The 27,384-nt window shown below is 42.2% G+C and overlaps 1 long non-coding RNA gene across 1 annotated transcript in view; it reads right to left on the bottom strand.

Annotated features, from left to right (window-relative positions):
- LOC142826516 (uncharacterized) overlaps positions 1–27,384 on the bottom strand; it is a 62,157-nt gene that overhangs the window by 20,944 nt on the left and 13,829 nt on the right. Inside the window, exons 2-3 of the long non-coding RNA XR_012900701.1 lie at positions 20,972–21,047; positions 16,454–16,571 (exon numbers count right to left, since the gene is read on the bottom strand). This is a non-coding gene — a long non-coding RNA (uncharacterized LOC142826516). The remainder of the gene's footprint in view (positions 1–16,453; positions 16,572–20,971; positions 21,048–27,384) is intronic.

The following is a 27,384-nucleotide window of genomic DNA, read 5'->3' as shown; positions in this document are numbered from 1 at the left end:
GAGAATTTTGGAGGTAGTTTAAAGTGCAGGAAAGATAAATTAATAAAACGGAAAAACAGATATACTGGATACGAGTTAGGCAGAGATAAAACAGAGAAACCACCTGAAACAAAGTAAAAGGAAGAACATAGCATAAAAGAAAGACGACAGTAAAAAAATCCCAAACATTATACAGAAACTCTGATGACAAAATGTTAAAAAACATAGACATTTAAGAGTATGCTTAAGACATTTAGGCCTGGTCTACACTAGGATCTTAGTCCAAAATTAGCCCCTAAGGTCAATTTTCTAAGTGCTGCAGCCACACTATCAAGTCCGTTATTCCAGAATAAGAAGCCACAGAATTCAAACTCTGTAGTTCTGCTTTTCATGAGGAAACATTCCCAAACATGTAAGTCCAAAATAATATCAGTGTGGATGCTCAAGTGCTGCTAATTCAAACTAATCGGCCTCTGGGAAGCTTCCTGCAGCTCTCCAGAGTCTTTTCCAGGGCTCTGAGTCCAAAGCAGGCTCTCTTAAACTACCTTGGGGTGTGTCTACACTACACCGTTTTTCCAGAATAATGGCTGTTATTCTGGAAAATCAATACAGCATCCACACTGCAATTGCATTACAGGCAGTCCCCGGGTTACGTACAAGATAGGGACTGTAGGTTTGTTCTTAGGTTGAATCTGTATGTAAGTCGGAACTGGCGTCCAGATTCAGCCGCTGCTGAAACTGACCAGCGGCTGACTACAGGAAGCCCGAGGCACAGTTGCTCTGCCCCAGGCTTCCTGGAATCAGCCGCTGATCAGTTTCAACAGCGGCTGAATCTGGACGCCAGTTCCGACTTACATACAGATTCAACTTAAGAACCCCAGGCATCCCCAAGTCAGCTGCTGCTGAAACTGATCAGCGGCTGATTCCAGGAAGCCCGAGGCAGAGCAACTCTGCCTCGGGCTTCCTGTAGTCAGCCGCTGGTCAGTTTCAGCAGCGGCTGACTTGGGGACGCCTGGGGCAGAGCAGCTGGGGTGCTGCTGGGTTGCTCCAGTAGCGCTGCTCCTAGGCGCTACTGGACCAACCCAGCAGCACCCCAGCTGCTCTGCCCCAGGCGTCCTGATTCAGCCGCTGCTGAAACTGACCAGCAGCGGCTGAATCAGATCTCCTGGGGCAGAGCAGCTGGGGTGCTGCCTGGTTGCTCCAGTAGCGCCGAGAGCGGCGCTGCAGGACCAACTGGCAGCACCCCAGCTGCTCTACCACAGACATCCCGAGAAAAGCCTGGTCTGCTGGGGGGGGCGCACTAGCTGTGCCACCCCCAGCAGACCAGGGAGACGCAGGCGGCAGGACCGAGACGCGCTGCGGTCCCACCGCCCCGGTCCTCTGCATCTCCCTGGTCTGCTGGGCCCGCGGAGCAGCTTTCCTCACCCCAGAGGACGCGGACGGCAGGACCGCGGCGTGTCTGAGCAGTCCTGCCGCCCGCGTCCTCCAGGGCGTGAAAAGCCCCGTTCGTAAGTGCGGATCCGACATAATTCAGATCCGCATAACCCGGGGACTGCCTGTATTTTGACAGAAAGTTGAAATAACTGATGTCTTTTTCTGTTGGCCGTAAGCCTCATTCCACGAAGAATAAGCCCTTTTCCAAAAAATCTTTTTCAGAAAACTGTGTATAGAGGGTCCACTGCTGCTATGTCAAAATAGCTCCTCACCAGGGCCATTCTAAATATATTCCTCCCCGGTGCCTCCTGGGGTTCTAAGTCGATATTAGGGGAGACTGCCTCAGACTAATTTTGAGGCTTCCCCGTAGTGTGTGGATGCTCTATTTCAAAATAAGCTTGCAACGTAGACATACTCTCCGACTACATTCGATTCTTTCCCATAGTGAGGACAGAGTGAGGACATGGAACTTTGAATTTCTAAAATCAGGTGCCCAGAAGTCAAAGTAATTGCCTATGTAGCCATGGCCCCAGTGGGATGATTCAGTAGAAAGTGGAAGAGTGTGTGGGTGTGGAAGAGAAAAGTAGGTGATATCTGGTGGATCTGAACTTTTGTTAAAATATTATTAATTGCTTGACTTTTTTCCTCCTAAAACTATAGAGTCTTTCTAATGTACGTATTTCTCATTGTCACTTGCATATAAATTCAATGAAGGGCTTGTTGGCTCAACTGGCTTGTTGGCTCAATATTCTTTTTCCTGGAAGGAGTGAATCGCCTGCTACATTAATCCTTATTTTGTCTTTTTAGGTTAAAATAAAAACAGAGTTTATACTTGCTTATGATGAGGAATAGAGAAAGTGTGTGAAACACTGTAATTTAAGTGCACAGTTGTTAGTGTGTTACTATAACGTTATATACTACTTCAGTAGATAATTTCAAATTAATACCAAATGGACTGGCTCCCATCTTCAAGTAAGTAAAAGGTGGTTATAAAGAGAAGGGGACAGATTTTTCTCCTATCCTCTGAGGACAAGACAAGAAATAATGCATTTAAATTGAAGTAAGGGAAATTTAGGTTAGACATTGGGAAAAATGTCCTAACTGTAAGGGTAGTTAAGCAATGGAACAGCTTACCTAGGGAAGTTATGGAATCTCCATCATGGAGGTATTTAAGACAAGTTAGGCAGACATCTGTCAGGGATAGTCTAGATCAATCTTCCTCAAACTTTTTGTTACCAGGAACCGGCTTGCTGCCTTACTAAACCATGTCAGGGAGTTCTCAGGGACCTGCAACAGTCCACAGACCAGTTATTAGGAAATGTTGGTCTAGATAATGTTTAGTCCTACCTCAAGGGATGACATATGAAGGTCCCTTTCAATCAAATATTTTTATGATTCTATGATTCTGCATCAAAACTCAGGGTTAACCCTCCAGAAGATTGCACCAATAATGAGTCTTGGAACATTTCAGTTCTGAATAACCAGGCAGAGCCTGTAGCGTTTTGCTTTGAGGTTTCAACAATGTCAAACTTCAAAGTGAAATTCAGAGATCCTAAAACGAAGAGATCTGCACATAGTGGTAAGGATTGCAAAAGTCATTGATGGAATGAATTCCTGGCACAAGTAAAGGCAAGGTGATTTTGGCCATTGACTTCATTCAGGTCAGCATTTCACAAATGGATTTTTTATTGCCCTAGGCTTTGTTGCTGCACAATGTTGAAAGTATTATGCAAAATATCTATTGATTTATATTTTACATTCATGTATAAAAGCTTAGAAGAAGAGAAAAAGATTTTGACTCAATTGTTATTTTTAAACATGCCTTCTAAAATGATTATTGATCTCAAAACACAAATCCAAATACCTCCATTCGACAAAGGATTCAATCAAAAGTGCCTTTGTTCTAAGAGAAAAGTGTAGTGACAGTTAGTGAAAATCCATTTGAAAAATCTATTGTTATTTGGGTTTAAAACTTGAGAACAAGTCAATGGCACCCACATCTGCTATTAGATGCACCATTTAGAGGAAAACCTAATAGATTCTCAAATACATGAGAACTATGGAATTGATCTTGTACACACTTAATCACAGTAACTTTATATACATATTTAAGAGTTTGCGGGATGAAGCCTAATGAGGATAAAAAATGGGAGTGAAAGACTTAGAACCATGTAAATTACTATAAATAATAGTGGAATGTCTCAAAGAATGTTTAGTTCATTTGTTTTGCTTCTCTTCTGATTGCTTACAAATCTTATGAGGAGGCAGAAATGTGATATTTCCATTTAAAATGTTTTACTGAAACAGTTTTATTTAATCAAGAGTGCAATAATAACCAGGATATATAGCTGTATTATAGCAAAAATATACACATGCAGGAAAAGTTCAGACAGTGAGAGTACATGCAGTGGTAACTGTTAATGCTAAAGTGATCACTCTTTACTCTCCCCCTGCTCTGTGATGCACAGTATGATGCATGATGTGAATACTGAAGCTTCAAAGAGGTGAAAAAGAACAACCTTTTTACCAAGTTTGTTACATTAAATCTTTTAAAACAGCTGGGTGCCAGGGCAGGTAAATAACAATCTCCCCAGGAATCTTTTTAAATGCCTATGCTTGCAGGAGATTTTCTTGAAACAAAAGGTAAATAGATTTTGTTTTAATTACATAGATTGATTACTCATTTTTCATTAGTTAGTGATCTTTTAGACTCAGCATTAAAGAATGAGAACATAATGCAGGAGCTGTTCCTGGCCAATAAGAAAAGAAAACAGAAATAGTTTTGTGAACTTACTCACTCTAATGCAACATTTAGACTGAAAAAAAACCAAGTTAAGAGAAAGCTCAGCCTTAGCTCTGCAAGCTTCTCTATATATAGTAAAGCATTGGAGCAGATTCTCTGGTACATTCAGGTTGCTCTAACAGTACAAAGGGCAGATCCATTCACTCGAGAAGTCTCTTGACAAGGAGAGAATACCCAATGCTTGCTTTACTCCCCACATAGTCCAGTTTGCTGGTCTCACAGTGCATGCTCCAGCTGTTTTCAGTTGACATAGAATCACTTTAAGCCTCCAGGCAATGCTAACTTATGCCAATGTCAGTACCGCTCTGCTTTCAGGAACCAGGAGTCGTAACAGGCTTATTCTAATGCTGCTGCAATTAATTTCCCCAGCGCAGAAAGGTTCCTGGTTTCTTTCAGATTCATACAGACAGGATCAGGAGATTGTGTTCCACTTCTCATTCATTCTGCTTTGGTTTGTCAAGGATGACTGAGTTTGATTTGGGATTTGCAGCCTATAGGAAGCCAACAAAGATTCCAAGCTTCATTTGATGAGTACTATAAGGAAATATCTTGAATTCCCAAGATTAAATATTATAAGGAATGTAGGATCAAAAATGTGAATCAACTAGAGCTATCTATAGAGTTGTGGAATGAAACAGATCGTGAACAAGCACCTGGTGGAATATAAGTTTGATGTGGGGTGCAGAAAAGCCAATGAGAGAAAATGGCAATGCATTGCAGAGTTAGACTCAGGTTTTTATGCACATAATAGTCCCAGATCTTGAAAGTGATTGAATGTAAAAAGAAAGTATCCCAGTTCATTTATCTAAGCAGGACTGAAACAAGTTGGCCAGAAACTCTTCTAATGTTTTCATGAGAGAGAAACACTCCAATCCTTGAAAACTTCACAGACCAGCACTTCAACATCCACAGAAGCAGAAAGTTACACAGTAATCCAGAGCTCAAAGCTCACATGGAAACACACACCCAACTAGATTAGGTTAGATCCTTTTCTGGAAATAGAGCACATAAAAAGAAGTAAAATGCTCCACAATAGTATTCTTTTTCTCTATACTGTAGTATATTGAAGAATCATGACATAAGAACATAGACTAAACAGAGGTTCCTTTTATGTGAAATGACTATGGTTTTGGTTTAACTGTCAGTGGGTTTTGGCTATAGACAGGAGTTGCTTGGTTACATGATTTTCTTTCTGAAGGATTGTTTTTCTAAGTTTGGAATAACACACTTCTGTACTGAGCTGTATATTTGATCAATATTGCCTCAATTATTTCTTCTTGTCTCACAGAAACAGAGTGGCTTAAGTTAAACAGCACCTGAGGAAAGTGAAAAGTGAAAGCAAAAATGATCAAAAGAGTTAGTCAAGCCCTCAGTCTCTCAAGTACGCAAACTGCTGCCTTGCATCTCCAACAATAAAAAAATGATCATTGCCAGAAGCACATGTTGTAGCTTTTCATGGGACCTTGTCTCCCTCCCATGGTGCACAACCCACAGGTCTATTACTCTCAAAGAAGAGAAAATATTATATTCATGGATCTGGTATCAGCAGAAAGGACTTTAAGTCATCACTCCTTCTGTAGGTGAGATTAATGCAAGATTGCAGTGTGGCATGAAGACCTAGTCACCAGGAGCTGGGGAGAATCTACAATAGAATTCTTGTGGAAAGACTGTGAATGGATGTGAACATCAGTAGCACTGAGCCTGCCCAAAAGAAAACAAAATGCTTGGAAAAGAGCAATACATTCAGTTGGGCTAGTTGTTGAGAGGCCTGCGTATTAACTACAGTGTGATAAATTATTGCAGAACTGTGCCTCTGGCACTCTTTTGCTGTATGTACTTTTAACCAGCATGTAGTAATGGCCATTTGCAATGTTTAATTATCTTCATAGTGTGCAATGAGCATACAAAGGACCGCTTTAGAACAAAATGTGTGACATTTGAATGGGGACATAGGCACTAAAACAGAAGGCAACATTTTGAAACAGCTCATGAGTGAGTTGCAGCTCCACAAATCTTCCCCCTCCTTCGTGGGTGAACTGTGCCTATTTACACAAAAAGAGCATCTGAGGTGTGATGGAAAGAGATAGCACAGCTCACCGTTGCCTCTGTTTTGCCAGGTAGAGCAGTATTTATACTAGAGTCTATGATATGGGAAGTCACACTTGGCCAAGTTCAGACTGTGTTCCAAACACGGTGTGGACACCATTTTTATCACCACATTGGCCCCATTATCTGCAATGACTAAACCTATCAAAGGCCATTTGAGGTGAAATGTTCCTTTTTTTTCCTCAGTCTCTCTAGGAGGATGTTTTTTTTTCTTTTGCCATATGTTGTTTTCTTAAAGCCAGCATTGGAAAGGGCAGCCTGTCTATAAAAATATCTGTGGACTGGGTTGTTATGGGGGGAGTGAGAAGGAAGGAGATGGTTTAGAAGCACCTGCATTGGACAGGAATGATGCTCAGTGAACTGTGACTGCCCTATAGTCATCTCTTTGATCACTTACCCACAAATCAGTTGTTACATCTATCACACTTCAAAAGTATATTCTGCTTCTAGAAATATGTTGTGCAGAAGCCTGTATTCTTAAATTGTCCAATGTAATTAAAGTCCATTTCAGCCTATCACATGAAATTGTTTATGAAAATCAGCCAAAAATTGAGACAAATAACTTTGAGAGGTCAAAACTGAATTGCCTTAAGATAGAAAACTGTGAAAAGGGTCTTTCAGGACCTTGGTAAAGTCATCCACAGATTGGCAGGAGGATGAGCAGAAGGATTTTAGAATTTGGAGAAATCATAAATAGTAAAAATCAAAATATGACTTGATGGGTGGATTTTAAAAGGATGATGTTAACATTCCTCCTTGGACACTTTATCTGGAGGACACTAAGCCTTGGTCTACACTAGAGAATTATTTCAAAATAATAAGTAAAGCATCCACACTAAGTCCATTATTTTGAAATAACGGGCTGGTTATTTCAAAATCTGTACTCTTGCTTTCCTCGGGGGAAAATGCTAATTTCTAAATAGTTATTTCAAAATCGTTTTAGTGTGGGTGTTCTGGTTCTGCTAGTTTAAAATAATTGGCCTCCAGAGACCTCTCAAAGTTGTATTTGTGGCTGCTGTGACCACACCTGCCATCTTCACTGCTCCCCTTCTCCTGTGGAGCTTAAAACTACATGCAGCAGCAGGAGGACTCATGCCACGTGGTCAGCTTTGCCAGCCCTATGCCACATAGTGGCATCGCAGGAGCCATGCCAGTTCCCAATGCTCCCTGACCACTCCCATAGTTGCCAGTACATCTTCAGCTACCACTGAATGGGGACGTGGGAGAGCTCTGGCCTGGACGGGTGCAGAGATCGTAGGCCTCATCAAGGTCTGGCGGGAGGAGACTAAACTCCAAAATCTCTGCAACAGAAAGCAGAATGCCAATGTCTAGAGCCAGATCATCATCAGCCTGTCCGACAAAGGCCATACCCGGACCATGGACCAGGTCCGGATGAAGGTCAAGGAGCTCTGGCAGGCCTACCACAAGGCCAGGGAGAAGAGCAGACACTCTAGGGTGGCACATTTTCTACAACCAGCTGAACACCATCCTGGGATGGGAGTCAAACCTCTCCCTCCCCCCCATCATCATTGGGTCTGGTCAGAACATGTCCAGCACCAACCTCCAAGAGGAGGAGGAGGAAGAGGCCAGCTAGGTGAACATGAGTGCCAGCCAGGACCTGCTCCTAGTTCTGGAACCATTCCCCCCGCCCAAGATGTCTTCCAGGCCTTGGATAATCCCCAAGGAAGGCACTTCAGGTGAGTTCTATAACTTTCCTTATTCAGCCTGGGAGTCGCACACGAGCCTGTACATGCGGGTGCATATGGACCATCAGCATAGAGCACTTAGCCCCATGACGCTCTCACACAGGAACCCCTCGGTCCTTCTCACAAGGTTTCTGGGGAGGACTGTCTTATTCTGGTCTCCATGATGGGACACCTTCCCATGACAAGCCACCACTAAGGAGTCCGGGGTCATGGAAACAAACAGAAATGCTGCACACGGCACAGGGTCATGCTCGCACTCAGGGAGCATCTGCTCCCAATCAAACGCATCAATTCAGAGGAGACTAATCACATGCATGGGAACTTGCCAGGGGGAGGAATAGGAGGGAAACCCAGTAGCGCTCTCTCTGGTAAGCAGCATCTGCTGCTCATGTACATCTCCACCGGCAGGCAGGGATAGAAGTTCTCTCTCTGCAGGACACTGCCAGTGCTGGATGCAGCATGTATGGAACACAGAAGGAATCTGAGCTGCCCCATTCCCCACTCCCATCCACAGGTTCCTGGCTTGCCCAGCACCTTCCCATACCTGCTTGTCCCTGGGACATGGGGGTAGAGATGCTCTCCTGGGACTTCTGTGCCTCTGCAGGAAAGTGCTCACTGTCTAGGCAACATATGGCCTTGTTTGAAGCACATCACCATCATCTGAACCGAGACCTTTGGTGCTGGCTCAGACTAGGGCTAGGCTTCATACACAGTGTCTCCCAGGATGATTGCACTTGTAACTTTTCTTCACAGCTGGGCCAGCTGTGAGCTTGGTGCATGTCCCTCATCCAGGGGCTAGAAGAGGAGCACCAGAAGTGAGCCACTGACCAGCAGCAGTGGAAAGCCACCCAGGACCATTCCAGCATCTTTCCCCAGTTCCTCTCCCCAATAAACAGTCTTTTCCCCCCTACAAACAAAGATTTTTTATTTGCTCTGCAGGGGAGGTGAGGAAAGGAGGCACAGGAAGGGAGGAGCGAGTGATGAAAGACATACAGAGGAAATGCAGGGACCTCTTCTGGAGAGACATGGGGGGAAAGTCTCACATCTGGCCTCTCCCTCAAGGCCTCTCTGATGAGCACATCTCCTTGATGTGCTCTCCTAATGGCACTGGTATCCAGGCTGCTTGTATGCCCTGGCCAGCAGTTCAGCCCCACCTTAGCAGGAAAATCTCCCTCTGGATCTTACACAGGTTGTGAAGCACACAGCAGATCACCACCACAAATGGGGTGCTGCACTTGTTGAAATCTAGATGGGTGAGGAGACTCCTGAACTTTCCCTTTAAGTGGCCAAACACACACTCCACAGACATGCATCTGACGAAGTGGGTCTTTGCCCACAAAAGCTTATGCTCCTACACTTCAGTTAGTCTATAAGGTGCCACAGGACTCCTCGCCGCTTTTGCAGATTCAGACTAACACGGCTACCCCTCTGATACTCCACAACTATGTGGCACCTGCTCAGCCTGGCATTGAAGTGCTCCTTGGTGGGGTCCAAGCTGCCCATGTAGGACTCCATGAGCCAGGAGAGCAAGGAGTAGGCTGCATTGCCCAGGATGATGATGGGCATATCCACATCCCCCACTCTGATGTGCAGTCAAGGAAAAAAGTGTTGGTGTGCTTCTTTCAAAACAGGCAGGCGTTCAGGAAGATGCAGGCATCATACACGTTCCCTAAACACCCAACACTGATATTGATGAAGTGTCCCTTGTGATCCATGAGGGCATACAGCACCACCAAGAAGTACTCCGTCTGTTTATGTAGCCTGAGGCATGCTGGTTGGGGGCCAGTGTGGGGATGTGAGTGTTGTCTATGCCCCCTCCCTTCCACAGCTGGGGAAGCCAATGGCAGCAAAACCTTCCACAATGCTGTCCATGTTCCCAAGAGCGATGACCATCCATAGCAGCATGTGGTTGATGGCTACCTGCAGGAGCAAGGACCCAGTTGTGGATTTCACCACACTGAACTGGTTCCCAATAGCTGTCTGGCCTAGGAAAGTTTCCACAGGGTAATGGCAATGCGCTTCTGCATGGGGTTTATGGGTCTCAGTCAGGTGTCTTGTCACTTGAGGGCAGGGGCGAGCCACTCGCAGAGTTCTAGGAAGGTGGCCTTCCACACGTGGAAGTTCTGGAGCCACTGCTGATTTTTCTATACCTGCAGAACGATGTAGTCCCGCCAGTCCGTACTGGTCTCCTGCTGCCAAGAATGGTGTTCCACGGTATCCAGGAGACTGAAGGGCATTGGAAGCAGCAGGAGTGCCAGGACCTGGGTGACGAGGGCCTGTGGTCAGGGCTGGTCCTCATCCTGCTGTAGCAGCATGCAGACAGTGTGGAAGTACTATGCCATGAGGTGCAGCATGAGGCCTATAAGTCTGGCACTCCTTTGCAACAGCTCTAGCTCCATGTTGTGAGTGCTGTGGCATCCACAGGGGCAACAAGGGGCATCCACAGGGGCACTGTGTCCATTTTGTGTCCCATGAGGTCGGAGGCAGTGAAGGAGTGGGGTATGAGACGTAACCATAAAGAGGAGCTTCTGACAGCGCGCGTCACAGTCTGCCTGACCAAGCAGCCACAGGAAGTGTCTGCCCTCCTGGTACCCTCCCAGAGTGCTTCTAGGGACTCTAAGTCCAAGTTAGGCTCCAATCAGTGTGGATGCACTAATTTGAAATCATTCTGACTAATTTTGATGCTCCCCCATAGTGGGTACACATTATTTCGATTTTGTTATTTTGGGAGTTATTTTGATTTTAGTTATTTTGAAATAGTTTCCTAGCATAGACATGCCCTAAGTGGGAGCTGGGGGGACACACAAACTTGAAGAAGGAAGTTTTACCATAATGACCACCATTCCCATCACTTCCTGGAACCCAAGAATCTTCCATGACATTTCTGGACCTGATCTTGAAGAACATCAGGACCTGACCGGACCAGAGAGAAGGAGGTCCTTGTACTATTCCTTCTTCCCCCACATTGTTCCATGAAAACTAACCTACAGGATCCTGATCTGCTAAGGAAGCTCCGAGGTCCCCTCTGCTAAGGGGTCCTGCAGGCATGAGAGGCAGAGGAATGCCTATCTTCCCCTGGTCCTGCATCTGCTAGGGCTTTGGTATCTAGATGCCTAATATGGGGCAGCAGTAAGCATACAAAAAAACGAAAGATTAGGCACCTAGGAAACTTTTAGTGCAAATATTTAGCAGGTGTTTTGTGAATCTCTAGGGCCTGATTTGGGGATTTAGGTGCCTAACACTGCAGTTAGTCTCCTAAGTCCCTTTGTGAATCTAAAATAGGTTGATGACAGGAGGTCTGGTGACAGACTTCACCAGGCTCTGGGCAAGATGGGGGCAAGGGAGCTTGGCTCCAGGGGCCCTGCAAAGGTCGGGGTTTCAGGCAGAAGAGACAGGACTGGGGCTAGGCTCCCTGAACCAGCCCTCAGACCCACCCAGACAACACCTCATAGGATTCCGAAAGAGATGTAAAGGGCCTGGGACTACAGCCCCTGCTGCTGCCATAGTAGTAGCAGTGGCTGCCCAGAGCCCCAGTATCACATAAAAGCCATATGTGGGTCCTGCAGCTTAGCAGGCCTGGGATAGAAGTTTCCATCCCTTCTATACTCAGCTTAGCATAGCCTGGGACCCTGCAAGCCCAAACAGCAGCTGGGCTTTATCAGCTTTAACCCATGCCTTGAGCTGGGAAACTACTAAGCAGTAAACAAGTTTGACCTCTGTCTCAGCTCATAAGAGTGATACGAATTGTGTTGAACCAGGTATATGCACACCTGGAAAACAACTGTAGTATAACTAGTGTAGGGAGTCCCATGTCCACTGCATCTCACCAGGGACCTAGACCTCGAAGGGTCTCTCCGCAGACTGAAAGGGCGTAAGCATTTCCAAGTACTCTTTTTTGCATTGTTCTGTCTATGCGAATCCATAACCCTGTTGGACCCTGGCCCTGTGAGTTGACACCCAGGCCCTTTAAATTGCTGGGGCCCAGGGCAGCTTCCCTATGTGCCCCATTGGTGGCCCTGGATGACCGTCAATGGAAGCCCCTGTTACAAACAGGAACATGATAGAAGTGTGACCTTCTGGTTAGCTCATTAGCTTAAAGCTCAGGTCCCTTCTCTACCACAGGCTGTTTTGCTCTCTGTAGCTCAACTACCTATCTGTAAAATGGGAGGATTATCCTTCCCAGGGGCATGAAAAATGCATTAATTATTGTGAACTGAACAGATACTATGGTAACAACAGATGCATATTATTACCTTAGGTAGAAATATGCAGAGCATTGGGGTTTCTAAAAAACTCCTAGTTAAAAAGAGATTCTTTTTTCCTCAATACCCCTACAAGTTCTTTTGATCTTCCAGGTGCAACAAATAATAATGTAAGTCTAATTTTGCTGTGGTCTACTGTTGCCTCCCACAAACTGCTGGAAATGATTTGGAAATGAAACCATCTGCATATTACAAAAACTTTTTGTGGATTTGAAATTCTGTGAGCTGTACAAGACTGAAATGAAACTTATACTATAAACATTTATAATTGTCAGATTACCGAACTAATGTTGGCCTGAACCATAATTCCTAAATAATTATAAGAAACAAAGTTTCAGTAACTAGTTATACTTACTGTTTGGAATATATTTTTATATCTGCCATAGATATCTGTACATATATACTATGGCAGAGGCACTACAGAAAAGCCAAAGATATATAGACAGAATATGAAACAGTTCTACATAGCTAAATCATTTGTCAGTTAAAAGAAAGGCAGTAAACTACTGAAGAAGAATCCTGACACAAAACTCAAAGAAATACTATGCATGTAATATTTGTAGCAAGAGTAGTTAAAGGCTGATGCTGAAGATTGAATGCAATTAAGGCTTCTGTCACACTTGCTAGGAAAAAGCACCAATATTTTCACATGATTAACCACACTGTTTTTTGCAGTGAGAATGACAGAAGGTTTTATTACACATCCAAATGTGGTTTTACATTTATTTTGATTGCATCTAGTTTCTTAGTATGCTACTTTTCATAATATCTACACTCAGCTCACCTCCTTAAAAGTGTTGAATTAATTTTTATTTTAAAAACAGCTGTCATGCAACAGCAAAACATTTGAAGTCATTATGTTTACAAGTCTCTTTAGTCAGGTGCCTTATGGTTCCATTGTTGTTCACTTAAATACTTGTCACATATATTTGAGTTGTTGAACTAATTGCAAAACATTTCTTCCAGAGCTCACAACTCCCATATGTGTGACAATATAATTTGCATATATTTAAATATATATGGTGATGTTTTAAACTGTGATATCTGATATATTCAGATTGGAATTATGAATATCAATGAAGTATAAACCCTCTTTATTTCATAAATACTAAGAATGAGAAAAAATAAAATGGTGTTATTTATCAGTGACTTATAAATACATCACATATGTGAAGGTACCTGTTGAGAAAAACAGTTTCTCGCCATATTTTTTCTTTTCTCATCATATTCCTGAAATATCACGCATGACCAGATAAAGAATATGTGATAAGATATTGTCTATCTAACAACAACCTATGAATGCTGCTGGGTTATCACTCTGAAAGTAAGCCCCCAATTGGTAGTGGGCACACCATAATTTTCAGATGTATAAAGAAATCACTTCTGTGCAATGTATGGTTACAATTCTACAGGCATATATACTTTATTTCTTCTCCCAAGTCAGAATCTTTCAATCTACATACAAACTTTGAGGCCTAATGTACACAAAAGTCTAGACATGCCCCATGATGGACACTGGAGCCAGTTAGAATATTTACTATTATTTATTTTTCCACTCAAATGTGCTGTTTTAAAGCCAAAATCATTCATGGAGACTATTTTGTTGAAGTTTTTGATGGGAAAGTTTCTGAGGTGGAGGGTGGATTCTCCAGTCAGTTCCAAGGAGTAAGGGTGTGTCTAGACTACAGGGTTATTTTTAAAAAAGGCCACTTTTTTTAAAAAACTTCACTTGTGTCTAGACTGCTGCCACGTTCTTTTGAAATTAAATCAAAAGAATGCAGCAGTTTTTTCCACGGAAAACCTCATTTTACAGGGAATAACACTTTTTTTCGAAAGTGCTCTTTCGAAAAAAGACGTTATTGAACCGAAACAGTGCTTTTTCAAAAGAGAGCATGCAGACGGCCTGGGTGCTCTCTTTCAAAAAAGCAGCTCTCTTTTTTGAAAAATACTGGTTGCTGTCTAGACACTCTCTTTTGAAAGAGGCTTGTAGTATAGACATACACTCGGGCTACGTCTACACTGGCCACAATTTCCGGAAAAGCCATGCAAATCAGGTAAGTCAGGATAGGGAAATCCGCGGGGGATTTAAATATCCCCCGCGGATTTAAATAAACATGTCTGCCGCTTTTTTTCCGGCTTGGGGAAAAGCCGGAAAAAAAGCGTCTAGACTGGCGCGATCCTCCGGAATAAAGCCCTTTTCCAGAGGATGTCTTATTCCGGAGGATGTCTTTGCCTGCCCGGGTCCACAAGAGGCGGGCACCCGCCTGGTCTAGTGCGGAGACCAGGGACCTCATCAACGACCTCTGCACTAGGCACAGGAAAGTGGCCGTCTAGGGCAGGATAGCTGCCAGCCTGGCCACCCAGGAGTAGGTTTGCATGAAAATCAGGGTGGTCCACTGAGACCCCCGACCCTGAGCCCTGAGCTTAGAATGGCCGTACTGGGTCAGACCAAAGGTCCATCTAGCCCAGTAGCCTGTCTGTCAACAGTGGCCAACACTAGGGACCGTGGAGGGGATGGACTGAAGACAATAACCAAGCCATTTGTCTCGTGCCATCCATCACCAGCCTTCCACAAACAGAGGCCAGGGACACCATTTCTACCCCCTGGCTAATAGCACTCCATGGACCCAACCTCCATGACTTGATCTAACTTCTCTTTAAACTCTGTTCTAGTTGTAGCCTTCACAGCCTCCTGCAGCAAGGAGTTCCACAGGTTGACTATTTGCTTTGTGAAGAAGAACTTTCTGTTATTAGTTTGAAGCCTGCTACCCATTCCTTTCATTTGGTATCCTCTAGTCCTTCTATTATGGGAACTAATAAAGAACTTTTCTTTATGCACCCTCTCCACACCACTCATGCTTTTATAGACCTCTATCATATCCCCCCTCAGTCTCCTCTTTTCTAAGGTGAAAAGTCCCAGTCTCTTTAGCCTCTCTTCATATGGGACCTGTTCCAAACCCCTGATCATTTTAGTTGCCCTCCCCTCTCCCACCCTCTCTCTTCCCCTCTCCCACCTCCTTTTCCCAGTTTCCCCGAGTTTTGTTCAATAAAGAGAGTTTCTATTTTTGAACACACATGTCCTTTTTTTTGTACATCAGGAAGGAGGGCTAGGGAGGCATAAGTGGAAGAAGGTGAGGGAGGAATGGGGTACGAGTCCCCGATGGGGAGGACTGGGGTGGCTCTGTGGGCTTCTCGGGGTGGAAGCTCTCCTGAAGCCCCTTGATTGACCCCCCCTCCGGACGGCAGCCTGCGGCAAGTGCAGCCGGGGTGATGGCCGAGTGCTGTGATGTGCCGAGTGTGGGCACTCAGGGCACTCCAAGCCAGGATTGCTTTGCAAGCGGGGAACCCCTGAGAACTGTCTGTCCGGGGTGGGGGTCAGGTCCCTTAAAGCACAGCCCTCGGCTAGCCTGAGGCAGCAGCTCCACACTCTAAGTCCTAATCTGATGCCCTGCCGGCACTGCTTCCGGCCATCCTTAACCTCAGTTCAGGGTCCACTCAGTGTGGACATGCTAGTTCAAATTAGCAAAACGCTAATTCGAACTAATTTTTTAGTCTAGATGCACTAGTTCGAATTAGCTTAGTTCGAATTAACTAATTCGAACTAAGTTAGTTCGAATTAGTGCTGTAGTGTAGACATACCCTCTGTGAGCGCTGAATAAAAAAATGACTTTTTTAATCTAAAGAAGAGAAAGTTTTGACAACATTCCATTTTGCAAAAATGGTCAAAAGGCTTTTTTTTTATTCCAGTAAGAAATCAAAACTAAATTTTGAAACCTCAAGTATCACACAATATAGAATTTTCATCCTGTGGTCAGCTCCACTAGTTACTTTTTCTGGGTGAAATTGCAATATTTTTGCTTTTCTATCACTATTTTCACCATTCATTAATCATGTAGCGAGCCATCGATCTACTTACTGGACTCAAACCATACAATTCATATGTACTACCACCTATGTATTTAAATAAACAGATTATTTAAAATTCAAATAAAACTATAGAAAATAATGACCAGACATATAAATGATCATCAAGATTCAGGGAAAACTACCACCTCTTGATACATTTTTTTCATTGATTAGTTACTCACTTAAAATGCACTCCTTAAATCCTAATTGAATTAATCTAGTTTCAACTTACTGCTACTGGATTGTGTTATACTTACTCAACAGTCCCCTTTTAATGCATCCAAGGACCTTTTTTAGTAACAGGATTGCTGGGAGCCCATCCACCATGACGCAAAAGTCTTATCCAGAGTGATTGTTTCCCAGGGTTGACTCGATCTGGAACAAAAAATTGATAGCAGGTCTTCAATCTAGCAGACAAAGATACACCAAGATCCAATGGCATGAACTTACAGTTAGTTGGACTGGAAACACCACTTCTTTAAAAAACAAAACAGTGAAGTAATTTACAATCGCAACAATTTACCAAGGGCTGTGGTGGATTCATCATCAAAGGCCATCTTTAAATCAACATTGGTTATTTTTTCTAAAGGATGGACTCTAGTAAATATCATTTTGGGGGATTCTATGGATTCTATTATGCAGAAGGTCAGAATAGATTATCACAGTGGTCCTTTCTGATCTAATAACTATTAACCCAATCTTTGCATCATATCTATATATGGGCAAAATCAGGAGAAAATATTAAGAAGTAACAGCTGTTGTGTATGGGAGACATAAGGGCTTGAAGAAGCTATTACTGAATAGATGGAATAGAGTTCACAAGCCCTATGACAAATTCTATGATCAGTCAATCTATTTAATTATGAAAACTGTGTCTCTTGCACTGTTCCCTCCAACTTTATGCCTTCAATTTGGGGATGAGTACAACCCCTCCTTCCAAGGCAAGAATGTGGTGCAGACATCTTCTTGTGCAGTTGATTCTTTGCTTCACCCCACCTCTCCACTCTGGCATGCTGCCCAACCTCTCAGTATGAAATGGCAATGAGGTTCTTGTGCCAGTCTTCCTCCCCACAGATAAAATATTCTACTAAGGTGAAACTCATCTAATAAAGATAGGTGGTGTGTCATTTTTTTCAGTTAAAAATATGAGCTTCCTGTGCAACTTCTTAGGAATAAAATAGGAAATTATTAGGAAATTAGAACCTAATATTATGTAAACAACATGCTGGCAAGGGCACAAGACTGAAACAAGAGTAAATTATCCTGATAATGCTATGCTCTCTAAACCTTTGCAAATATAATGGGCAAGAATTGTGTGTGTGTGTGTGTGTGTGTGTGTGTGTGTGTGTGTGTGTCCAGAAAGGCTGGTAAACCATGTGTTTTGGAAACCTTTTACTAAACTCATATTAGCAGTTCTGATAGCTAAATGAATATGCTATTTTGGAAAAGAATTATTTGCCATTTCCCACATATTTTTATTCTAAAAGCAACAAGTAATCCAGTGGCACCTAAAAGACTAACAAAACTTTTTGTTAGTCTTTAAGGGTGCGTCTACACTACACCCATAGCTCAATATAAGCTACACAATTTGAGCTACGCAAATTGCGTGGCTTATTTTGAGTTAATTTTGAAATAGCTTAACACTGTCTACACAGTGCCAAATTTCAAAATAGAGCACTATTCCAAAACATCCCATACACCTCATGGTTTACAGGGATGTCGGAATAGTGAGCCTGTTATATTTCGAAATAACGGGCTTGCTAACAAGATGCAAAATAGCTATTTCAGGATACTTCCAATAGCCCAAAATAGCTCTGAAGTATAGACATAGCCTACAGCACCACAGGACTACTCGTTTTTAAAGTTACAGACTAACACAGCTACCCCTCTGGGATATTTTTACTCTGCATCTTCTCAGAAACTGTGGGATGTCATATAAACCAGTAGATGGTGCTGAAGGATCCTGAGAGGAACTACTACCATATACAGGCTAACGGTCACAAATTCAAATTAGGCAAAGTCTGGAAAAGACTTTTAGAAAACTGAATCATTGCACTGAGATCTGAGTTCTACTCAGGATCTACTACATTTATAACCTACTGGATTACTTCCTCGGGATTTTTTTTAAGCATTTTATTTAAGAGATACAAAGTGGTTGAGTTCAGGTAATATATTTTAGCAGACCAGCTTCTGCTGCAAAAGACAAACTTTTGAGCTTCAAAGAGCTCTTCTTCAGGTCATGGAAGTGTATCCAGGATGTTGTATTTCAGTGGAAGGTGAAAGAGATTGTTAAAGGGTTAACACATATCCCAGGAAAGCACTTAAAATAAAGTAGATAATTAATAGCTCTGCAATCATAGAATAAAGTAGGTTGTTATGCTTATGGCATGTAGTCATCAAAGAATCACTAACTACTGTAAAAGTGGCGAGGAGTCCTGTGGCACCTTATAGACTAATTGAAGTGTAGGAGCATAAGCTTTCATAGGCAAAGACCCACTTCGTCAGATGCATGTAGTGGAAATTTCCAGAGGCAGGTATAAATATGCAGGCCAGAATCAGGCTGGAGATTACGAGGTGGATCCAATCAAGGAGGATGAGGCCCACTTCTAGTAGTTGATCTGGAGGTGTGAATTCCAAGAGAGCAGAAGCTGCTTTTGTAGTTAGCAAGCCATTCACAGTCTTTGTTTAATCCAGAGTTGATTGTGTCAAACTTGAAGATGAACTGTAGCTCAGCAGTTTCTCTTTGAAGTCTGGTCCTGAAGTTTTTTTGCTGCAGGATGGCTACCTTTAGATCTGCAATTGTGTGTCCAGGAAGATTGAAGTGTTCCCCTACAGGTTTTTGTATGTTGCCATTCCTAATATCAGATTTGTGTCCATTGATTCTTTTACGTAGGGACTATCCAGTTTGGCCGATGTATATAGCAGTGGGGCATTGTTGGCACATGATGGCATATATTACGTTGGTAGATGTTCAGGAGAATGTACCAGTGACAGTATGGCTGATCTGGTTAGGTCCTGTGATGGTGTTGCTGGTGTATATATGTGGGCAGAGTTGGCACCAAAGTTTGTTGCAAGGATTGGTTCCTTAGTTCGAGTTATTATGGTGCGGTGTGTAGTTGCTGGTGAGAATATGCTTCAGGTTGGCGGGTTGTCTGTGGGCAAGGACCGGCCTACCTCCCAAGGCCTGTGAAAGCGAGGGATCATTGTCCAGGATGGGTTGTAGATCACTAATGATGCATTGGAGAGGTTTTAGCTGGGGACTGTAGGTGATGGCCAGTGGTGTTCTGTTGGTTTCTTTCTTGGGCTTGTCCCGTAGCAGGAGGCTGTTTAATGCATACTTTTTTTTTTTTTAACAGATTTCTTTATTCTATGTTATTCTACAAAAAGGATCAGGATTTTAAACACAGAATTGGATGTCTACTTGAATATTATTTTTTGTCCTGTAAGCCTTTTCTGTGTGTAGAGCAGTCACATTGAAGTTAACAAACAGGAGTCAATAGAAATCAATAGACTTCTCTTGTTGCAAATATGAGTTAAAGCAAGTCTCCAAACACAAAAAAGTCCATTAAAATTAGCAGGGCCTTTTGATTTCAAGACTGGTTCTACCTACCACAAATTCTGAATGTATCCTGTGCCAATGGAGTATTGATTTAGTGCAGCAGAACTCTGCCAATCCCCCTCCATGGGGCCTGCAAGTGCCACAGATGCCCCAGCAGGGAGAAACTCTACACTTTCTGTGCTCGTAATTTGCAACTACTTTACACCCCATTTTGCCATCAGAGTAATGCAAAGAGAATGTTTTGGCTTTAGTTTTTACTTTTGGCTTCTTATTTTTCGTGTTAGAGCTATGTAGGCCATATATTGATTCCTTCATAGATTCCAAGGCAGGGCTGAAAACAAAATGGCTAAGGCCCTGGGCAAGGTGTAGGGGGCCTGGCTCCAGGCCTCCAGAAGAGGTAGGACCTCAGGTGGAAGGGCTGGAAGGTAGCCTCCTCCCACCAGCCCATCCTTGCTGGCCAGCCCATGCCATCTGGGGCTTTGGCAGTGATTTTAAAGGAATTGGGAGTCTGGCTGCTTCCACTGCCAAGGTAGCAGCAACCGGGAGCCGTGAGACTTTTAAATCACTGGGCTTCAGGGTCTTGGCTCTTTTTCCCTTCCCCCATCGATGGCCACAAGGGACTATTGTGTCCATGTACTCTGATATCCTGCATAATACAGACAATAGAACTTCTCCAAAATAATTCCTAGCACGTATCATTTAGACAAACATCCAATCTTGATTTTAAAATTGTCAGTGATAGAGAATCTACCACAACCCTTGGTAAACTATTGATCTATATGCAGTATTTCAGTTAGAGCCACTGTTTCATTTCACTTTATTTTGCTGTGCATGCATAGTTGTCTGCATATTTTAACAATCTCTACCACTATGTTCTTGTTATGAATGGCTTTTTTTTTAGTTTGATTTTAGGCTCACATCCATAGTCCGTACAATACCTACTCACTCTTGTACCAGTTTTGTACCCTATATTGCTTTGTCTCTAAAAATCAATGAGTAGAAAATTATATTTTCTTCTATTCTGATGATAAAATTTAACTGAGAGTTAATGTTCCAAATCAACACAGACTGATTAAAATAATCCTAAAATGCACATAATAATACAGCAGTATTGAAACAATACAACATCTAATATGATTTGAATCAAGCGCATCAGACATAAGCATAGCTCATTAGCTATACAAGATTATTATAGTATTGGCTCTAAGGTAACCACCTTTTCAAAATGCAAACATGAGAACTTCTCCCATCTGTGGCTCTGTCCATCTTCCTCGTTGGGTCCCATCACCTGGCTAGACAAGAAGCCAGAGTCAGGCAATGGTAAGAGCTGCTGATTGAGCCTGGGACTCTGCAAAATGTCCAGGACTTCCTGGGTGGCTTTTACTACTGCCTGGCTCTGGCTTCCACTTGGAGAAAGGATAAGCAGGAGGTGGAGGTTTATGGTGAGGTGGAGCCAAGGCCCACGTCAAGCCCCCTCACCATGAAGAGGCTGGTGTCACCCCTGAGTCTCAGGCAGGTAGCCCTGGAGGGAATTAGGAACATATGCTGTCCAGAGTCATTCAGTCTGGGATTGGAATTTGAAATATACATTTCAGGACTGTCCCATCCACTTAGGCAGGAATGGTTATCCTAATTGTCCCAAGTATTGTGTGTACATTAATTACAAGACCAAACCCCATTTTGGACATAAATTAAAATGGGACAGATTCTTCTTTCAGATAGTTCTAAAATCATGTTACTCTGTTGAAGTCAAAAGGAGTAACTGACAATTCAAACCAGTGTAATTGAAAGCAGAATTTGGCCATTTATGGCCAAATTTCACTCTGAAGTAAACCAATTTTATTCCATTGGCTGCAAAAGGGTCAGACTGATGACACTAAGAGTATGTCTAGACTACAGGGTTTTTTAAAAAAAAAGTGGCCTTTTTTCAAAAAAACTTCCCCTGCATCTAGACTGCTGCCGGGTTCTTTCGAAAATAAATCGAAAGAACGCGGCAGTTTTTTCGACCGTGGAAAACCTCATTTTACGAGGAAGAATGCCTGGTTTTGAAAGTGCTCTTTCAAAACAAGAGCTATGTAATGCAAACTGTGCTTTTTTGAAAGACAGCATCCAGACTGCCTGGGTGCTCTCTTTCGGAAAAGCGGCTTGCTTTTTCGAAAGTACTGGTTGTAGTCTAGACGCTCTTTTTTGAAAGAGGCATGCAGTTTAGACATAGCCTAAGAGTAGAAGTTAGCAAACATAACCAAAAAAACTATATACAAGTGTTAATGTGTGTGAAATCACCTGAGTAATGATTCCTATGAGCTCATAGTCTCAATACACTGGTTACAACAGAAATGAACCTGTGTGGGTGGGCTTCATGATAAGGCCCAAGAGGATATATCCATTTAAGACATCCTACTCTCTGATTGCAGTGAACTCTACATTTTCAACACATTGCATGAAGTTCGATCCTATGACACCTTTTATAATCAGTGGATGTTGTGTTACTAAACAGCTTTGACAATATAGTAAATAAAATATTGGAAATATCTAAAACCTAACATCTCCTAGTGGTGAGTCATATTGAGCATTATAGTTATGATGGAACTATTGCTAAAATGTGATTCTCTAAGCACTTCATTGAAGTGATTACTGTCCAGAATACAAGATCCTTAAATCCATGTACATCCATCTTAACAAAAGCTTAAAAGCTTAGTAAACAGCCTTTATTGTGTCACACACTTGAATGGGAAAGAATTGTGCTTCATTTTCATTTTCAGCTTCTCTCTGCCTAATGTCTTAAATACCAAACTAAATAAACATAACCTTTGTAGCCTTGCTCTTTCATGATCTCCTTCCTGACTTTTGCAGGATATTGATTTCCTGTCATAATGCAATGAAGAACCTTTTCCATGCATGGCTGGTTGTACCAGAAAGTGATCTAGTGCATATGCAATGGTTTCATTCTCCCAGGCTGAAAATTTATTTATGGCTTCACAATCAAATCAACTCATTTTTTTCATATCTCCTTCCCCACCTTGCAGTAGATATAGAAAAGGGACTTAGTGCATTTTCATTTGATATCAATAAAAAAATACCAATAGCATTACATATGTCTACACCAGTATACTTGCTCCAGTCATGTACATTTTCGCTTCTTTGTGTACTATGAAGATCGTGTGAGGGTTTACAGGAATGGACATGTATTAAGTAACTGAATAGATTCAGTAAGATAGAAGGCCCAAGAATTGGAGAAAATTAAATGCTTCTGAGTTATTTTATTGAAATTTCAAATTCTTACTTTATTGTAGCAGGCAAGGCTGGAATTTTAAAAATGCATTTTCATAGTTTTTCATAGTGTTATGGAGTTCCCCTGGTTCACTACTGAAGGCTGAAATGTAATATTATATATCTTATGCCACTGCAACAGTATGTTCTACAAATAAACTCAACTAGAACTGAGCAGATTAATCTAATGTTTCAGATATTCAGAGCAAGCTCATCATGTATACAGCATATTTTAAACGTATATCCAATAAATATTTAAGTTTATGATGAAGGGAGTGAAATATTTTAGTAAATGGGTTTTGACTCTACAGCCTCATACACATTAAGGGTATGTCTACATTGCAAGGTTATTTTGAAATAACAGCCGTTATTTTGAAATAACTTTACTAGCATCTACACAGCCAAACCACTATTTCAAAATTAATTTGAAATAGTGGAGTGCTTATTTCAAATTTGGTAAACCTCATTCCATGAAGAATAACGCCAAATTTGAAATAGCTATTTCGAAATAAGTGCTGTGTAGACACTTATTTCGAAATGGGGGCTTCCAGCCTTCCCGGGGTGCCCTGGTGGCCACTCCAGCCTCAACCAAGAACACTCCTCTCCCTCCCCTCTCCCTGGAGCCCTTAAAGGAGCTAACTCTGGCCACAGTGCCTGTGCCAGCTCCAAGCCTGCCAGCCCAGAGCCAGCAGTCATTGCACTTGACCCAGTGGCCCCAAAACATAAGCCAGCAAGCCACTGGCAGCCAGCCCGCCACCGCTCCCCAAAAGCAGTCTGCCAGCTCCCAGGAGCCTGCCAGGGCCCAGAAAAGGCAGGCACCTTCCTGGTCAGGGTGGAGATCATGGACTTTATTCAGATTTGGGGGGGATGCCCCCAACATCCATGATCTCTGCACTAGATGGAGGAACGCGGCTGTCTATGGCAGGATAGCTGCTAGCCTGGCCACCAAAGGCCACATGCGAACCCAGGAGCAGGTTTGCATGACAATCAAGTTGGTCTGACGAGACCCCCAACCCTGAGCTTCCCCTCCCCTTTCTTCCCCTTGCTTCCCCCTTCCAGCTCCCTCCTCCCAGCTTTCCCCCTCCCCTCTCCTACCCTCTCTTCTCCCATCTCCCGCCTCCTTTCCCCAGTATCATCAGAGTTTCATTCCCTCCCTCATAATTTTGTTAAATAAAGAGAGTTTATGTTCACGAAAATACATGTATTTTATTTGACATCGGGAAGGGGGTTAGGGAGGGGTAAGTGGAAGGACGTGAGGGAGGAATGAGGCACAAGCCCCCAGTGGGGCACACCAGGGAGGTTCTTAGTGTTTCTCAGGGTGGAAGCTCTCCCTCAGGGGCTCCTGGATACTGACAGCCCCCCGATGGACCTCCTGGATGGCAGCCTGCAGAAAGGGCAGCGAGGCTCACAGCAATGCATCCACGAGAAGCACCAGAGTGCCCAGGGACAACTCTGGCTCCATGTTGCAGAGTGCTGTGGTGTCCCAAGTGAGGGCAACAAGAACATACAGACACAAAATGCTTTGCTGTCCCTCCTTGAGGTAGGCAAGCAAGCAGGGAAAACTGAGAACCAGCTGTCCAGAGGGCATCCCTTTAAGCACAGGCCTCAGATAGCCTCAGGCAGCAGCCACACAAAATAACTCCTGACCTGATGCCCTGCTGGACCTGGTTCCTGCTGGCCTTAAATGTAATTCAGCATCCACTCAGTGTGGACACGCTATTTCGAAATAGCCAAAAGCTATTTCAAAATGCATTTTGTGTGTAGATGCATTATTTCAAAATAACTTATTTTGAATTAACAATTTCTAAATAAGATATTTCAAAATAATGCTGAAGTGTAGACATACCCTAACAAATAGCCTAAATATGAAGAAACCTTACATAAAATGCATTTGATAGCATTAGCTAAGTAGCAACTCAAATAATTTTTCTGGAGTTTTCTTCTTTTCTACATAATACAAATCTCAAAGACTTGAGACTACAGCACATAATGAAAGATAGTAAATGAACTGTGGAATTGGGTCCTAGGGACAGGGATCATGTTTTCCTCACCGTCTCATACAACATAGAGAACAATTTCATTCCTTAATAATTTAACAATAACATCTCCTTTCAGGTGTTGGATTTATGTAAGACATTTTAAATACTGAGTTAAGGAACATTTGGATCTTTTCAAAGACATGGGTTTTTGGTTTTTTTGTTGGGGGGGGGGATTCGAAGAAAAATGGATAGAAAAAGACCTAGTTTAAGAAGTATAAGCATAAGTTAAAATCTCACACAGGTAACTACGTTAGTCTGTAAATGCAAAAACAATGAGAAGTCTGATGAAGTGGAGTTTATCCACAAAAGGTTACACCCTAATACATTTATTAGTCTCTAAGATGCCACAGGACTTCTTATTGTTTTTGATTAGTTTAAAATATAAAAAGTTATAAAATAGTGTAATATCTGAAAGTAATATGTATATGGGAAATCATGCCTTTGTGTATGAAAGTCCCATGTTCACAATGATGAAGATGATAACTCAAAGTGAGCTATAAGAAACATAGGTATTGCAGGGGTTTGGGTGGATTACAATCCTAACCAAATCTAAATAAATGTGTAATAAAGTTATATGGGACTTGAAAAAATCAAATCAGTGACAGTACAGCTTGACAAAGAGACTGAGTAGTTCTAAATTTCACATAAAGAAATCAGAACCAGAGACAGCACTGTTTCACACAGCTGGAAGCAGTCAGAGAGAGAGAGAAAAACAATGGGAATTTTACATCTCCCAATTAACATACCAAAAGTGGTGACAGTATCATAATGTTTAGATGTGCATAAAATGCAATTAGTTATAGATTTAAGGCTTTTCATTGTTTAAAGCAGGATTAATTAGAAATCAAATATGGCAGCTGCAATGATTTTACCTTAGGAAATCACAATAGTGGTCTTAGGTGAATTGACCGAAAACAGAAATATAACAAGGCTAATGTAAAGTGCATGAGGGTGAAATTAAGCTCACTACGAATACCTGAAGGTAGAGGTCAGTCAGGTAGGAGCCAGGTTTTCAAAGAGGTTCCATGTTTCAAACTTGATTGGCCAAAAGGGTTTGGCAGGCATTGAGAATGCAGTCAAGCAGAAATGGTCAAAATCATGTATAAGCCAGAGAACTGAGAGGCTTTAGCGTGGATTAGTGGTGGCTGGAAACGAGAGAGAAGACCAAGGAAGGTGCAGCACATCAGGAACAGTGGAGCGCAAAGCATAGAGTGAGATCAAAAGCAAAGAAGCACAAGTGAAATTACTATATATGACAGAACAGAAGGACATTAGATTAAACAGACACATTTAAGAAGAACCAGCATAATTATTTTTAATTATAAGGAATGTATGGATGTCATTGTCAATAAAGCTAGATATCTGGATATGAATTTATTTTGAGATCATCACATGAATTTCATGAGAGACTTATCACCATATGTAGAATAACACCACTCGTAGAATGTTTAAGGTTTGCTATTGAATGTATAATATTATAAGTTTTTCTGTTACAGACTAACTCTGCTACCCCTTTGAAGTTTTTTAATATTATAATGTTGTTTAAGACTTACATTGTGGTAGATTTAAAAACTATATTATGCAATGTCATATTCCATTGTATGATTTGTGCAGTATGTTGCAATTATTGTAAGCAGTGCAACATTGTATTATGTTATAGAGCTTCTGTTATGTTACACTGTATTCTTTCTTGATTATTAAGTGCACTGTAATTGAATATTGTTTAGAAACATGTAATTCTGTTTTTGAAGAATTACTGCTTGAGTGTCAATCGTTTGAACGGAAGTCCTCTTATTGCTTAGGAAAACTAGTCTGTTCTGGAGAATACTGAGAGGGTGGGAAAGAAACTCCCTGATAAAACATGGGCAATTTCCTGTAGTGCAGGCCATTTCCTGTTACCCATTTAGATAGGCCAAATTGACAATTGATTTACAGTCCTAGACAGGACATTATTAGGGTGTCTTGGGACCATAATCCTTTCAGATATTTAGCAGAGGCTATTGAAAGAGAAAGTCATCTCTTTGGAGGCTTCTTTTGGGGCCAATTTACATATGGAAGATTGTAAAATATTTCAATAATTATAAACAGATAATTCTGTTTTTTGCCTGGTGAGTTATAAAGCTCTTGACTCTGCAAAATGCTAAAACCTCTCAAATCTCTTTGGCAACTTAAATAGATATTTCATAGATTTTATGATTGGAAGGCACAATTATGGCTATCTAGTCTGATCTCCTTGCCTAACAGAGTCCACACAATTTTATTTTATAATTTCCACATCAAGCCTACATCTTTTGGTTGAGCTAGAGCACACATTTTAGAG

The sequence above is a fragment of the Pelodiscus sinensis genome, chromosome 1, assembly GCF_049634645.1.
Source record: "Pelodiscus sinensis isolate JC-2024 chromosome 1, ASM4963464v1, whole genome shotgun sequence".
NCBI lineage: Eukaryota > Metazoa > Chordata > Testudines > Trionychidae > Pelodiscus > Pelodiscus sinensis.
This window is presented reverse-complemented; position numbering and strand designations above follow the sequence as displayed.